Below are 15647 nucleotides of genomic sequence, written 5' to 3'. Positions count from 1 at the left end.
TCTTGCAAGCTAGTATTTGGAACCTTGAGGCAAGCTTGCACAAGTCTGCACAGAAAATAAAATGCTCAGCTTGCACAAATCACATGAAAGAAATATTGCAAGCTTGCAGAAGATTGCTGCGAGTTTTCACAATCCTAATTATATGCAAGCTGACGCAAGCTTGCAATGATTATCAACAAGCTTGCACAGACAAACAAGCTTGCACAAGCTTATGCAAGGTTCATTGCTGTAAAAATGTTGTATAAAGAATGACATTTCAGACCATTCAAGAATAATGTTGATGATAACGTGTTTGCAGTTAAATGATAAAGGAGGTTATATATATATATATATATATATATATATATATATATATATATATATATATATATATATATATATATATATATATGAAATAAATCTGAAATAAATCTGAAATAAATGGACACATTTAAAATATTTCTGAAGGAGATTTATTTTACACACACACACACACATACACACAGACAACATAAAGCTCTGAGAGTATTAAGAAAATGACCATCCATCGCAAGCTTTCTATTATTAGCTGGACTCTAATTATACTGACCCATGATCTTATTGGCTTTAAGTCTTTGGACCTTTGTGTTTGCCTCAAACCCCAATTACACATGGCCCTTCCTTGTTAACTGACACTAGTAATCACATTATCTGAGAGACCACTTCCATAATGCTGCTGATACTGGTAAGACCGATTCCTCTATATTGCAGCAGAAGGGGGGGGGGGGGGGCGAACAAAAAAGAGACCGATCGACTTGGGGGAGGGGAGAATGGACCACAATCAATACTCCATTTTACAATCTACGGCTAAACAAAATTATATTTTGTAGCCAAGCGATGTTGAAACATTAACTATCCGAAAGCCAATCCAAGGCTTGTATTTAAGCATGGTTGGATGACCGGTTGCTACTCCACCCTGACCTCAGTGTACTGGCACTGGTTACTGTCCACGGAAAATTACTATCACGTGTACACTGAGTGATCTTCTCACACTCTGGTCTATTCTGAAGCAACAACAAAAACTCTTCAGACATTACCTGCTGATATTGCTGGGCGTTTCCAACCCCATCCGTCACCCGTTCAGCCACCACCCCAAGTTTAACTATTACCGACATGATAAAATATTTACTGAGGAAGGTATTGTCGCTATCATAGATAAAAGCCAAATACCCGCGTTTGCGTGAGGCGAAATATATATATATATATATATATATATATATATATATATATATATATATATATATATATATATATAAGACCTGCACATATTAAAAATGATGTGATGATTGGCGTAAATATTATATCGCATTTATTCTGGTGCTCATCAGGTCATGATGAAACTTTTTAAAAATAAATAGTGGGATAGTAGATGAGAGACTAACTAAAGAAATAAAGCGTAAACTTAAAAAAGAGAGCAAAAAAAAAAAAAAAAAGTCAACTACATCTGAAAAAAGAATGGGAAAGAAGGGGTTACGTTGTCAAATGAGCCCCTAGCAGCACGCCGGAACCACAACAATTTCCGAACTACGAACCACCTGATGCAGCAACCGGAAGTTGCCTTGCCACTCGCAATCGACGTCGTTATAAACGAAAAACTCCGGTGATTGAAGATAAACTTTGTCCAAATAACATCCTCTCTGATGTTGATCGACAAAAAATTCTGATTGCTGGAAGATGTGTGTGTGTGTGTAATTTGGATTTTTAACGTAGTTTTAACAATTTTTCAGTCATATCGCTACGATGTCTGCAGTTTGAGAGTTTATAATGATGTCTGGCACTGAGGTAGCATGTCCCAGACATGTGGCATGATGGCCCACCCAGTCACATTATCCTGACACCAGGCTGACCAGTCCTAACACTAATCTCTTAATGCTCAGCGCCAAGCTAGGCATCTGTTAGTACCATTTTTGTAAGTCTTTGGTATGACCCCGACGGGGATAGAACCCACAACCTCCCGCATCCGAGGCTGACGCTCTAACCACTAGGCGGTGGAAGACGAGCTGCAACAACTCTCTCGAAATAATCAATGAAACAGCTGATATTTGTCGGCGTTTATTTACTGGTGGCGTCATCGACATCAGCATCAATCGGGCACTGATCGATGAAACTACCGACGATGACTACAGTGATTGATCAATTAGATCGGCGATAACAAAATAACATAAATAAACACAGTGCCCAACGTGGACCTGAACACGTCATGGTGATAAATTAACAATTACACTTAATTAAAAAATGTTATAAGTCGTCTGCTTCACAGATAAAATGTGCTTTTAATTATGGATCTTGATGTGCTGAATTCAAATAGGACAATATAAAAACTGACTGGTTACTGTTTGCAAGATATTTAAGTTTTTACATTTTACGTCAATGTATATTGTGTAGATAGCAGAGTTTTAATCATAGATTGTAAACATGTGTGATTACTAGAGCTGATAAATATGCAAATTGTTTAGCGGAGGGATGTAAGCTTAGTTATGTTTGCATCATCCATGACTTCTAGGAATAATACCAGCTTTAGTTTGCATCATTCACTGTTTGGCCTAAAAAGCAAGTACTGTCCAAAAACAGTTATAGATTTATTCTTGATCCAGTCGAATATGTATTTTAGTCATTTCTGGTTTAAACTGAGATCCCTTCCCTTTATAACCCACTTATCCTCCGCCATTCCCAAGTCAAGGGTCGTATATACTGACCCAGTATCATATCTTTATAACTAGAGCCAAACGACAATTTTAAGCATCATTTTCGTTCTCAGTGACCCAGAATTAGGAAAGTTTTACTACATTTATTTCGGAAGAATTTTGGCTCTAGACCAGTGTTACCGGCTTATAGCACGATCTAGGGAGGATCGACTCGGTAATGTTATTCAATGTTTTTTCCAAGCTATTCCGATTGCAAAACAATTAGGCATGAAATTCCTCGAAGTTGTTAGTGATTAAGGACATTGGCACTGTTGATGATGCTGCTGTTAAAGTATTCTCAGCAATCGGGGACAGACTTGCGCGATTAGTACGACAAAAGCCACAGCAGAATGAAAACATGCCAATAAAACTACCCAGCACTGAAGTCATGGCAGCAAGTGTCAGTAAAAAAAAAAAATCAAGTTGCAAATGAGCGGTTGAAAGAATTAGCTGGTGGTCCATCTCTGACAAAACAAGCTGCAGCCGAGATGGAAAAAATATAACCGCTAGTCTGATAGCGGTAAGTGGTCTGGTTCTCCAGACATCTTAAACAACAAATACTATAATAAAATGTTAAAGCGTGTATCTGAGGAAGCATTTGACATTGACGCACCAGTCCTCAAAGATGAATCGGTGCGTAATTATATATCAGTATTATTCTTATGATGCGCGTTTACTTGACGCGCGTAGACGAATCGAGCAACACGTTTAGGATACAAGGAGATATTTCTTGCCCGCTGAGGCATTTATTCAAATTAAAGGTCAGGTTTTGAAAACAGATAATAAAGTATGCGGAATTGGAGATCGATCTGCTTTTTGTTATAATAGTGTTATTTCTTTGTTTAACAGCGCCACGTATAGCATTGACGGAAAGAATATTTAATCAGGTGAGGAAATTGTTGACGTTGCCACGACGATATTGGGGCTGGCAAGATATTCCGATGATTATTCACTGTCCGCCGGTCCATAAATGATGTCCGTTAAGGATAACACTGATCATCATCCCAAGAATTGTAACTTAACAACGAACGGCGCTAGAGATACAATCGCATAGATGAATAAAAAGTACAGCCTAGGATTAGGAGCACGTCGATCTTAGTTAAAATACGATGCAACAGTTTCATTTATGATTCAATTGTCGCACATCTTTGGATTCTGCAGAAAGGACATAAAAACTATTTTCGGTGCTAAACACACAATAGAACTAGTTAGAAACGCCACAAACAATGATGCAATCTGGCGTCCAGATACTGTTGATGCTGCCAAAGCAAGACTGACAAAGCTTTCGCTGTGGATGCCAACAATGACACCATCGCTCATGGAGGAACAATAGCTGCTCTCTTTCATAGACCAAAGACAGTGGCCTGGGTAACGTTGCTGGGTTAATTATATAGCAGATAGCATCACACAGGCAGTGTCAGCACCACGACACATATTTATAGCGCTCCAGTAAAACGCCTGAACGGATTCGCAAGCACGAAACCCAACGGTATTTGACACGCTCGGGGTAAATGAAGTTTCTCTGAGAATAAATGGACATCAAGAACCATCCGAAGAAGTGCTATTGATTTTTGAGAACAATCATGTTGCACTTGTATATCACCGGTTGGTGACATTCATGGGGCATGATCAGAATGTTGATTCTGGTTGGTAGATATCACAGTGGAACTTTAGAACGCTATATCCTATATATTACATTCCGCTGGAATACCTAGATTTGCTTAGGCAATCAGTCGTCGACATACACTTCCGAGTTCGTGTCGCAAGATTACCAGCTGGTGGTTATAGAGCCATCTTTGTCATACTGTTAGACAAAACAATGTTGCTCGAAGGTGTTGGTGGACGAATGAGAGACATTGATGCGCCCGTTGGGAACACGTAAGTGTTTTCCAAACACGTAATTAGATCAATCATAATATTATGATGTCATATCATCATGTCAACGTTACTCTGACACCCGACCTGATTAATAAGCTGCAATCGGCATCAAATAAGACTTCTGGGGCAAATATAACTATACAATCACCGGCGTTGCAGGGACCAAATAAAGTATCACTGACTGAATGTCAGCTCAAACACTACAATAACGCTAAGAAATCAATACCTGGCGTGAGACTTCATCTTTCCGCGAATGCAATCAGGGACAAGGCAAAGACCGGTGGTATATTTCCACCTTAAGCGGAGATACCAGCGCTGATTTCCGCTGATGTTTCAGCTGTTCAAAAAGCCGTTGGAACAGCTGCCAGCATGGCACTGAACAAGCAACCTGATACGAAGTGTCCCGACACGGTCTAAACACCTCACGAAAGGGCCGGGGTCTAGGATTACCAGAAACGTGGTAAGGTCAAGGTCTGAGACTGCCGGCGACTCTTCGGTAAAGCTCCCCATGTCCAATTTTGATTTACTTGATGCTGCTTGGCGAGTAAACATGAAAAACAATTCAAAGGTGTTTTCGTGCGTGATCAGTTACTAGAAAAACCAAACCGTGTTGAAACTGTTATCATCAGTCTCGATGGCCATTCTGATCCAGGTACTCATTGGGTTGCATACGCAGTTGATCCACGTGGTGTTGTTTATTTAGATTCGTATGGATTGGCTTCACCAAGAGAAATTTTAAAATATAGTGGCTTAGCCGGTGACATACCAATCTGGTATTCAACATTACCAACACAGACAATAACAGATCCACCAATATACGGTCCTGAAGTACTTGATGAACTTAACGCCGTGACAAGATCATTAGCACTGCCACATAAAGTCGTGCACGAATATATCAGCAGACGGCATCGTTTTAAACAGGTTAATATTTTATAATGGTAGATATTTACGGACGATCTGCTAAAAGCAAGACCTTAGGTGACACTGATCTAGCAGCCTATGCAGCACGAGATGACCTTGCTAAACTTTTGCATATCTCCGGGGTTGATCCGGATGAGGTAGTTGTTTTTCAGGATCAGCATGGTGACTAAAGGCGAGCAATATCAAATAGGTCTATATTATCCTGTGAGTTTCAGTTGCAACCAATAGTAACATCGTGGTATTTACTGGGGACGGAAGAATCAACGACTCGGGCGTAACACTCACGATTATCCCCAGTGATACAGTAGACGTGTTGCTAAAGTCGGCGATACAATGACGTGAACTCAACATGAGCCGAAATAGAATCGCTAAGTTGAGAGAAGCAGGATCAGATAATGATGCTGCAACGAAAAAATTATGTGGACAGCAACGAAGTCACGATAAGGAACTCGTTAACAACAATCAGTGAAGGATTGACTATATTTAGAGCTGAATGTAGCAATCACTCGACCGCGTTTACGAATAATCGTAGACTTATGAATATAATCCTCACTGATTTCTCTAGACATCTAACGGTCGTCTACATTAAGCTTTCTGAAATTAGCACACGACTCGATGACAGCGGAGACAAAATTAAAAAGATTACCGCCAGTGTAATTCATACGACTGAGTTCATCAACGCATTATACACAGTTGCGTCTGGATCAGCAACATGCTCATAACAAAACAACAGTACAGTCTCTCCGTGTTTAGCGCTGCGCGATTTAGGATATTTACAACATAGTCATGCCGTTATTCCACATATAGATTTCTCGGAATTGTGTCTGTCGTGTTAAATCAAAATATGGAGGAAACATTCATACTGGAATCAGCAGATACAGTCTGAACCGCAACGATGTATTTGTGGTGTCTGGAATTCGTTGATAAACTATAATATAACAAAATAATGAACAGGGGTGATCATATTAGGAGCGCAGGTGGCGTAACGTACAAAAAGTTATTTCTGGATCATTTTAAGATCACCGAAGACCAACTGCCCACGTTTAAACTATCTCAGCGTCAACGTCGATACAATGCGGAGGTGGGGGGGGGGGGAGGAGGGGGGCTCGATTACATATGTGACGAAAATCTCTGCGTCATGAAGCAAAACAAGAGGCCCTCCAGATATTCTCTGACATAACAACGATCAAACAGGTGATGGTCGTCATGTATCGCCAGATATAGTTAATATCTCGTCGACGATTTCTGTAAATCTAGTCTGTGACGCAGTCGACGGTAGTTATACCCCGTCTGGGCAAGCATCCCATGGGCAGATTCAGCAGGATATGTTCTTTACAGCTTTTTCTCAGGAGGTCCCTCCGGGTCATTTGGTTGATTCAGTGCCCGTTAATCCTGTTTATTTACGATGTCATAATCCATCGCTGTCACGAATACGTTTTCAATCAACAGACGGACATTTATTGAACACGCGCGGTGAAGAATCGACCTTTAGCTTGTATGTGCGTGACACGCCGTGAAACAGCCCACCGCAAAAAAAAGACAATAAAAAATAGCACATTCGTACCACCAATAAACACAAAAAATTATATATCATTTTTTGTCGTTAATGTTAGTTTTGGTACCGGTAACGTTGCTATTCCACCATGGCGGTTTATGTGTATTATCGTTCCTCATACACAGACATATAATAGTACTATACAAAGTATCGTTCCTCATACACAGACAAACAATAGTACTATACAAATTATCGTTCCTCATACACAGACATATAATAGTGCTATACAAATTATCGTTCCTCATACACAGACATACGATAGTACTATACAAATTATTGTTCCTCATACACAGACATATAATAGTACTATACAAATTATCGTTCCTCATACACAGACATATAATAGTACTATACAAATTATCGTTCCTCATACACAGACATATAATAGTACTATACAAATTATCGTTCCTCATACACAGACAAACAATAGTACTATACAAATTATCGTTCCTCATACACATACATATAATAGTACTATACAAAGTATCGTTCCTCATACACAGACATATAATAGTACTATACAAAGTATCGTTCCTCATACACAGACATATAATAGTGCTATACAAATTATTGTTCCTCATACACAGACATACGATAGTACTATACAAATTATTGTTCCTCATACACAGACATATAATAGTACTATACAAATTATTGTTCCTCATACACAGACATATAATAGTACTATACAAATTATCGTTCCTCATACACAGACATATAATAGTACTATACAAATTATCGTTCCTCATACACAGACATATAATAGTACTATACAAATTATCGTTCCTCATACACAGACATGTAATAGTACTATACAAATTATCGTTCCTCATACACAGACATGTAATAGTACTATACAAATTATCGTTCCTCATGCATAGACATATAATAGTACTATACAAATTATTGTTCCTCATACACAGACATGTAATAGTACTATACAAATTATTGTTCCTCATACACAGACATGTAATAGTACTATACAAATTGTCGTTCCTCATACACAGACATATAATAGTACTATACAAATTATCGTTCCTCATACATAGACATATAATAGTACTATACAAATTATCGTTCCTCATACACAGACATATAATAGTACTATACAAATTATCGTTCCTCATACACAGACATATAATAGTACTATACAAATTATCGTTCCTCATACACAGACATATAATAGTACTATACAAATTATTGTTCCTCATACACAGACATATAATAGTACTATACAAATTATCGTTCCTCATACACAGACATATAATAGTACTATACAAATTATTGTTCCTCATACACAGACATATAATAGTACTATACAAATTATTGTTCCTCATACACAGACATATAATAGTACTATACAAATTATCGTTCCTCATACACAGACATATAATAGTACTATACAAATTATCGTTCCTCATACACAGACATATAATAGTACTATACAAAGTATCGTTCCTCATACACAGACAAACAATAGTACTATACAAATTATCGTTCCTCATACACAGACATACGATAGTGCTATACAAATTATTGTTCCTCATACACAGACATATAATAGTACTATACAAATTATCGTTCCTCATACACAGACATATAATAGTACTATACAAATTATTGTTCCTCATACACAGACATATAATAGTACTATACAAATTATTGTTCCTCATACACAGACATATAATAGTACTATACAAATTATCGTTCCTCATACACAGACATATAATAGTACTATACAAATTATCGTTCCTCATACACAGACATATAATAGTACTATACAAATTATCGTTCCTCATACACAGACATATAATAGTACTATGCAAATTATCGTTCCTCATACACAGACATATAATAGTACTATGCAAATTATCGTTCCTCATACACAGACATATAATAGTACTATGCAAATTATCGTTCCTCATACACAGACATATAATAGTACTATCCAAATTATTGTTCCTCATACACAGACATATAATAGTACTATGCAAATTATCGTTCCTCATACACAGACATATAATAGTACTATGCAAATTATCGTTCCTCATACACAGACATATAATAGTACTATGCAAATTATTGTTCCTCATACACAGACATATAATAGTACTATGCAAATTATTGTTCCTCATACACATATACTAGCACTACACAAGTTATTGTTCGAACGATCCGGTGACCTAGTGGTAAGAGCGTCTGCTCGGATGCGGAATGGCGCTGGTTCGAACCCTGGTCGAGTCATACCAAAGACTTATAAAATGGACATAACGGCTGCCTTGCTCGGCGCTCAGCTCTAAGAGGTTAGTGTTAGGACTGGTCGACCTGGTGTCATGATAATGTGACTGGGTGGGACAGCATGCTATGTGTCTAAGACATAATGCCTCAATTCTAGACATCACTGTAAACTGCCACAGTGCAGACATCGTAGCGATATGACTGAACTTTTTTTTTTTAAGACTTACGTTATAATTCCAAAACGCACACACAAACACAGAGGCCCGACCCTAGGATGTGCGGGGCCCAATGCAGCTAGCGATGAGAGCGGGTCCCCAAGCAAAAAATTGCATTGCCTGAAAGCGTGGGGCCCAAGGTGTTTGCCTCGTTCGCCTTGCCCTAGGGCCGGGCCTGCACACACATACAATCAAATTATTATTCCTCATATAAAATGGATGTTTTAGACTTTTACTGTCATTTAAGAGTTTAATGGCTTTTTTTTAGTTTATCATGGTATGAACTGTCAGTTGCCGAATCACACAGCAAATAACGCTAGAATTATTGCAATTCTTTATAATTTTTTAAATTTTTATTTGTTAATTTTTTAAAAAGTTATTTGCTATCAGTTTAACATCTTTATTTTAGCGTAACAATTGTTGTTGAGGGCGTCTGCTACGTAGCTATTTATAGAAAAGGGGATTCTCCATCTGCAACGTAGTAGCTACGTCAACATAAAAAAAATATTTCTACCAATTCTAGGCAACCTAAGACTTTTAACATTCCACAGCATGGTCTTAATATTTTATCTTAATTGGCACATGTGATCTGAGTAGAACTTCAATATTCAAAGCAATCGATGTGTTGTTGTTTTTTTGACATAAGAATGACTCTTAGATTTGATACTCTCACGAGTTCATTGTGACTTGACCGAATCCTTGTGGTCTAGACACGTGAGCAACCAGTTTTCGTTTCTAGTTTCTATAACAGTTTAGATAACCTACATGGACTACTTGCAAATGAAATTAAGGCTATTTGTAAATGGTTATAGTGACGGGAGTCCGATAGTCAAACAGTGCAAGTCATCGACACTAACAGTTACAATGGAGGAGTAGCGTGGTCTTTAACCCCCCTCCATCGTAACTATCAAGGTCGGCGTCTTGCATTGTAGGAATGTGAATCCAATTATTATAATGTTAGTCTTTGAACATGCCTCCTCTCAATCCTTATATCCATCTTCATATAGTTTTAAATTAATTTCTAACGAGCTGCAGTGAAAGTGCTGTACAACATAGCCCTAATGTGTTACTGGGCAGATTTTGAGTTATCCCAGCCTTTTTTCAAACCTAATTAAAACATGATTTTTTAAAATCTTCAGTAAGGTTATAAATATTTGTCATTTGATCATGTCAAATCAGTTTTTTAAAATATATTTTCTAGATAAAAAATAAACCGATTGTTTTTATATCGTTTAAAGGCATGTAGTGTGTGCGCCTTCCGATTTAGTGCTTTGTTTAGTTGTTTTGACTTGATGTTGTTTATGGAAGTATAATGTAGGTCTTAGGACCGTTTATACAGAAATAAACGAAATTGGGTATGATCAAATGGTTATTTTCTTACCAGTGGAAATTTTCCCTACATTTATTAACTGATGCAACTGCAATTATTATATATTTCCATATTAATCATTAATTATCGAACTTCGCTTAGATAACATTTCATAATCTTCATCAAATATCATTTGGTTATATATTAATAATTGTAGTTGCATCAAATAAAAAAAAAAACAAGCCGCAAACCAAAGGAAAATAGGGTTATATTTGGAACGCGAGTACAAAATGCATCACGTGATTGAAAATATTTGGCAGATTGAACTTTAAGATTAAAGTGGAATAAATTTCTTTTTAATTTGGCGGATATGACATGAAATTTGAGAACTAAATACACCACAAAACAAAATCGCAAATATCATGGTTAACACACACACACACACACACACACACACACACACACACATTTTGGAATGAACAACATTGGTGAAATTATTTTTAATATATATGAGTACAGCAAATTGTCACAAAGTAACAAATGAATTACAAATATATGAAATAAAGTCTTTTCGTACAAATGTGTAATATCTTTTCTCACATGTAATAAAGTTTACGAACATGTGTGAATTTAATTTTATATATATCAAATCAATAATTTATTTCACATATCTGAAATATCATTTAAAAAATGTGAAATTCTTATTCACATAAATGAAATGATGCGAAATTAATTCATATATGCAAAAAAGAAGTTAACATATGTGAAATAAAGTCTTTCTGTAACCTATGTCAGATTCCTTTTGAGCATATCAAATTTTGTTTCACATATCTGAACTGTTTTTTTTTGTGTTGTTCTTTTACATATATGAAATACAAAATTGTTTCACATATGTAAAAGACCTGTAGAGTAAATCTATATATGTGAAGAAGCTATTTCGTATTGAAAGTCAAAAAGAACAATGCTAAAACCGCTTGCCACTTGTGTAGAGATTTATATCGTGGGAAAAGAATAATGCTAAACGGCTTGCCATGTGAACAGAGATTTATAACACGGAAAAGGAATAAAGTTAAAATGGCTTACCATATATACAGAGGTCTAAAGCAGGGGTAAAGGGATAATACCAAAACGGCTTACCATTATGTACAGATGTTTTTAACACGGGGGGGGGGTAATTTATATCGATCATAAGCGAATCGAAGGGAAAATTCTTTAATCTGGATATATTTTGTGGATGAGAAGTACGATAATAAAATAGTTTAATTCAATTTCACCCGCGTTGTCTCTTGGTATATTTCAAAAGAATCGTTGTAATTCTTACTTACTTACTTAAACCTTTACTGCCGCCTGCAAGTGTGACGTATTGTGCAGTTGTATAAATGAATCGTGGTCTAAGGTTGACATTGCCCGGGGTGGGAGTGGGAGACAAGCGCCCCAATCCTCCAAAATACCCCATACGGCCTGCGTCTCTTACTGCCTCTGTCAACTAAAATCCAGCTCCTGGCCTTCGCGAGTGGCTTAGATTTGAAGCCTGGCAGACCATGTTTTCTACTAACAGGAGAAGGGGTGAAGGCGGCCCACTGGCGCCTTAAAACCAGTTGCTTCGGGTAGATGGGACTCGTAAACCTTGGATGGTAGCTCATCTAGGAGAAGGAAAACTCCGATTCCAAACCTCTGCTGCCTTGTGGCTATACCCACTCATGGGAAAGGCTAAGGGAGTAAACCCCGACAGAAAATCCGGAGATGGAGTCCCTAAGGCGGTATGACATTGACTTCAACGTCATTCCGGCAACTCCTGCGACGCCGTTGGTGCCAAGCTGTATCGGCATTCGTCGTTCCCTTGGGCACACCAGCTGCGTGGAGAGGGGGGATCTGCTGCATGGGCAACAGCTGATTCTCCATACCACCCTGCCCAGGGTTCATAGCTCCACTGGAGAGGACACTCCAGCGTCGTCGTAAGGCGTCGGCACAACACGAGAAGTAGCAGTTTACCGGTTCTAAGTCAAAGCTCGATTGGCGTAGAGCTTGGCGCCAGGGGTTACTTCTGACGGTGGGAGAGATCATCAGGTCTCACTGGACAGCTACCGCCCGCCTCACGCTGGGCAGCCCCCAGTCAGTAAGGTGCTGCCCTCCATGGCCTGCCTGCTTCACTGGGTGCGTGGAGCTTAGAGAACCATCTCGACAAGTGGGCCACAAAACTCTACACCAGGAAAGACTAAAAGAAGAAATAAAAAGACTCCAACTCATCGTTTTGCAACCTGGAACATCAGGACCATGTGTCCTGGATTGACCACTGACCTACGGCAGATCGACGATGCACGGAAGACTGCCGTCATTGACAGAGAACTCTCCCGACTGAACATCGACATTGCCTGCCTCCAGGAGACCCGACTGGCTGACAGCGGCACCATCAGGGAAGCCAATTACACATTCTTTTGGCAGGGGAAGCCCTTGGATGAACCTAGGCAGCATGGTGTAGGCTTTGCCGTCAAGAACACGCTAATCGCCTTCATTGAACCTCCATCATCAGGTACTGAGAGAATCCTTGCCCTCCGGCTGTCAACATCCTTAGGCCCGGTCAACATCTTCAGTGTGTACGTCCCAACCCTCTACTCCACCTGCGAGGAGAAAGACAAGTTTTATGAGGCTCTGGATCAGACAATATCCAGTATCCCCAACAATGAAAGCCTTTACTTACTAGGAGACTTCAATGCTAGAGTGGGAGCTGACCATGAGGCCTGGTCCACCTGTCTCGGCTTTTACTGAAGGGGCAAGATCAACGAGAATGGTCAGCGACTGCTGGAGATGTGCTGTTCCCACAGCCTATGTGTGACCAACACTTTCTTCAAATGCAAGAAGATCCACCAGGTGTCGTGGAGACACCCACGTTCACGCCACTGGCACCAGCTAGACCTCGTCATCACCAGGCGTGCAGAACTGGCCAGTGTCCTCCTTACCCGCAGCTACCTCAGTGCCGATTGTGACACGGACCATTTGCTCGTGGCCAGCAAGGTGCGAATATTACCCAAGAAGCTGCACCACGCCAAGAAGAAGGGTCACCCACGTATCAACACCTGCTGTGCAAGCAACCCAGAGAAAACACAGCAGTTCATCAGCAAACTGAAGGAAGCCCTCACCAAAGTGACACCTGATGACACCATTGATTCCAAGTGGTCCCATATCCGTGACTCTGTGTACAATTCAGCCATCACAGCTTACGGGAAGAGGGAGCGAAAGAATGTCGACTGGTATGAGGCAAACTGGGAGGAGATGGAGCCCGTGACTGAGGCAAAGCCCTCCTGGCATACAAGGCTGCACCTAGCCCCAGAACACTACAAGCCCTCAGGATTGCAAGGAATAACGCCCAGAAGACCGCCCGCCGCTGTGCCAACACCTACTGGCTGAACCTTTGCAACAGTATACAGACAGCTGCTGACACCGGGGATACAAGAGGAATGTATGAGGGTATCAAAAAGGCGACAAGCCCCCCCCCCTCCAGTTACAAGACCGCCCCTCTCAAGTCCAAGACGGGCGAAGTCATCACAGACCAGGGGAAACAACTGCAGCGATGGGTTGAGCACTATCTCGAGCTATATGCAACCCGAAATAATGTCACTGGAACTGCCCTGGACGCCATTCCAGACCTGCCTGTCATGGAGGAGCTAGACACACAGCCCACCCTGGAAGAGCTCGGAAAAGCCATCGATTGCCTTGCCTGTGGGAAGGCTCCTGGAAGAGACGGCATTCCGCCCGAAGTCCTCAAGAGCGGAAAACCAGCACTGCTCCAGCCCCTACACACACTCCTCTGCCTTTGCTGGGAACAGGGATACATCCCACAGGACATGCGGGACGCCAACATCGTCACTTTGTACAAAAACAAAGGAGACCGTAGCGACTGCAACAACTATCGGGGCATCTCCCTCCTCAGCATCGTCGGAAAGGCCTTCGCCCGTGTTGCCTTGGCGCGCTTGCAGATCCTAGCCTTCCGCGTCTACCCAGAGTCCCAGTGTGGATTTCGAGCCGGCAGGTCAACTGTAGACATGATCTTCTCACTACGTCAGCTGCAGGAGAAGTGTCGCGATCAGCGGATGCCCCTCTACATTGCCTTCATAGACCTGACGAAGGCGTTTGACATGGTTAGTCGGAGTGGACTCTTCAGACTCCTGCAGAAGATCGGCTGCCCCACACGTCTGCTTGCTGTCATTATGTCGTTCCACGAGAACATGCACAGCACAGTGTGTTTCAATGGCGCAACATCTGAAGCATTCCCAGTCATTAGCGGAGTCAAACAAGGCTTTGTCCTTGCACCGACGCTCTTTGCCATCTTCTTCTCCATGCTTCTCCAGTACGCATTCAAGGACTGCAGCGAGGGAGTGTACATCGAAGGAGTGTACATCCATACCAGGGCTGACGGTAAGCTGTTCAACATCGCCCGTCTCCGTGCTAAGACTAAAGTCACAGAGGTACTCATCCGTGAATTGCTCTTTGCCGACGATGCAGCCTTGACATCATACACGGAAGATGGACTTCAGCAGCTGGTATGCTGCCTCTCCCATGCATGTAAGGAATTTGGACTGACCATCAGTTTGAAGAAAACGAATGTCATGGCACAGGACACAGACTCCCCTCCCTCTGTCTCCATCGATGGGTACAATTTGGAAGTTGTCGAGAACTTCACATACCTCGGGTCTAACATTTCCAGCTCACTCTCCATTGATTCTGAGGTGGGCGGCAGGATTGCCAAGGCAGCAGCAGTGATGGCCAGACTTAACCAGAGGGTCTGGAACAACCCCAACCTCACAGAGAAGACCAAACTGCGTGTCTACCAA

This window comes from Sinohyriopsis cumingii, unplaced genomic scaffold (assembly GCF_028554795.1).
Source record: "Sinohyriopsis cumingii isolate HCF-2022 unplaced genomic scaffold, ASM2855479v2 utg002917l, whole genome shotgun sequence".
NCBI classification, from domain to species: Eukaryota; Metazoa; Mollusca; class Bivalvia; order Unionida; family Unionidae; genus Sinohyriopsis; species Sinohyriopsis cumingii.
The sequence above is the reverse complement of the archived record's forward strand: the minus strand, read 5'-3'. Positions refer to the sequence as shown.